Source organism: Macaca nemestrina, chromosome X (assembly GCF_043159975.1).
Source record: "Macaca nemestrina isolate mMacNem1 chromosome X, mMacNem.hap1, whole genome shotgun sequence".
In the NCBI taxonomy this organism is placed as follows: Eukaryota; Metazoa; Chordata; class Mammalia; order Primates; family Cercopithecidae; genus Macaca; species Macaca nemestrina.
In genome coordinates, this window is record NC_092145.1 from 145,661,958 (window position 1) to 145,664,486 (window position 2,529).

Here is a 2,529-nt window from a genome sequence, read left to right on the forward strand (position 1 = left end):
CCTTTGGGATATAATTGAGCGATTACAGAGCTCCCCAAATAGCAAACACTGAAAAGAAAAACTCAATTTTAACTAACAACACATACACCTATAAACAAAAGGCTTTGGCCTGATTCTCATTAATACAACTAAAATCAATTTCCATTCACTTGTGGAAAAAAGATTGATTTTTTTCATTTCTGCCTTAGAGAAACACTGATAATTACACTATGAAAAAATATCACTTACATGCAGTGTCTTCTTCCCCAATGTGCCATCAGATTAAAATTACTCATCCCCCCAATTCAGACATACATTTCTCTTGTCAGAACATATAAATTAGGGACAAAATACAACCTGCATATTAGAATGAATAAGAACACATGCCAACAGATCAAAATTTAAAAATTGGCAAGTCTCTCTAAAATTGTGTTAATATATATATTATGAAGGAAAATGAAAGGGCCTGGGAAACAAAAGCAATTTTTACTTAAATTAATTTGATTTTATTTTGGAGATTGACTTTATAGTCAATTGTAAATTTCTATATCTTATTTTTATGGCATAAAACGAAGCTGAAGCTGATGTCTGGTCCTTAAATGTATCTGCTTAATATAGCCATATACAGGGAAGCCCATCACATCTTCAATAAAATCATTTCTACCTATGACCAAAGCTTAGAGCACTGCAGTAGCAGTCAGTGTCGTTCATTACTGACCACTTCAAAGTTTGATCCAGTTTGCTTCTTGAGAACCTCAACTGCTGATGGTGCTAAGATGCTTCCACATGATAGCTAACAGTTGACATCTTTCTTAGTGCCAGGCATTGTTGTAAGTGTTTTTCATGTGTCATCTCATTTAGTCTTCAGGACAACATTGTATATATATAAATATTTGTATATATTTACATTATTATATCTATTTATTTGAGGAATTCATATATAGATAAAAGCTTAGTCAATTGAAAGCAAATGTTTCTAGATGCCTTTCTCCAGCTCTATTTCTTGCCTTTACAAATTGCAAGAAAAGTGTACTCAAAACTCAAGTACCCTGTCCTCATCCAAAGATGTCCAGTAATGCGTGGGCCAAAGGTGGTTGGCATTGATTCTCTATAGGAGTGGGACAGAATGTGGCGCTGTTCTCATCTTGTTTTGCTTTGTTGTTGGACCCTCCAAAAGGCCTGAATTGGGTAAAGGTAGATTTTAAGAATAATGTAAGTGGAATGTATATACGTGGATTTCGTCATTTTAAGATGTAACACAAACACTTCATTTCAACTTGAGATTCAACCCCTAAATCCTCTAAGGCAGAGAGTATTATATTTTAACAAAATGCCGTGTAACTACACAATTAACATAGGCTTTGAATAGACTACTAGTTGTGGATTTGACCTGCCCATGAATATTCACCCACAAAAGTGACAGCCATATCAGTTCTCTGTGATAAGTGCCTCACTGTCACTCCAAGCAACTGGTCACTGATGACTATTAGAGGACAACATATGTTCCAAGTTAGGGCAACCATATTTTCTGTCCTAGAAATTAAGAATCAGATTCCTTCCACCATCTTGCAGCCTGTGGAGACCTGTTGGGAACAGGACTTCTAAAAGGCGAAGATGTCTGGAAGGCTATGGTCCAAGGCCATTTTTGCTGTCTGTAAGCGGGGTCTCTAGAACCAAAGGGAGCATACATTTCTTCTTAAAATTGAAGGTGTTTATGCCTGAGATGAAACTGAATTCTATTTGGGCAAGAAATGTGCTTATGCATACAAAGGGAAGAACAACACAGAGACTCCTGGTGGTAAATCAAAGCCATAATAATCTGGGAAAGGTAATTCAGGTCCATGGAAACAGTGGCATGGTTCATTCCAAATTCCAAAGCAATCCTCCTGCTAAGGCCATTGGACACAAAATCCGTGTGATGCTGTATCCCTCAAGGATTTAAACTAATGAAAAGTAAACAAATAAAAGTGGATTTGTGCTCTTGTAAAAAAAATAAGAATCAGGATTCAGAAAAGGCTAGAAATCCTCTATGTCTGGTTTAAACTGAGGGCATGGAAATCCAGGGTCTGTGGAGGGGTGACACTGAGCACAAAGAAACAAAGATAGCTGAGGAAAGAAAAAGAGAGTAAAATACATGAGCAGGGAGAAGATGTCCTGAGAGATCATGTGCTGTCATATAGTGGGAGAGAAACAGAGACAAAAGAGAAACTACCTTTGTTCTTCAGGTCAGGGTTTCTGTTTCCTGCTGCTGGGATTCCAAGTACTGTATGTGCTTTAAAATTTTGCTTCAGCTCATTTAAAGTGGGACTCTTTTATTTACCCTAAAAGGAACTTGATTGACTGTTCCAGGTTTCAGAAATATGAGCTCTCTAGATGAATGTTGCCTGTTAAAGTTTTAAGCTTCATTCTGATACCTCTGGGCATCGTATAAGCTCTCACAGAAAAGCTTAAAAACTTTTATTTTAAGGCTAATGGCTTGGAGTTGGACTAGGTGACTTCTAAGAGCCCCCTCAATCAACCCTGCAATTCTAGAGTGCTTTGCCACAGAGT

The 2,529-nt window shown here is 37.2% G+C and overlaps 1 pseudogene; it reads left to right on the plus strand.

Moving 5' to 3' along the window:
- The first annotated feature begins 1,593 nt into the window (after positions 1–1,593).
- LOC112426002 (large ribosomal subunit protein eL33 pseudogene) lies at positions 1,594–1,921 on the plus strand (annotated as a pseudogene).
- Positions 1,922–2,529: the final 608 nt, after the last annotated feature.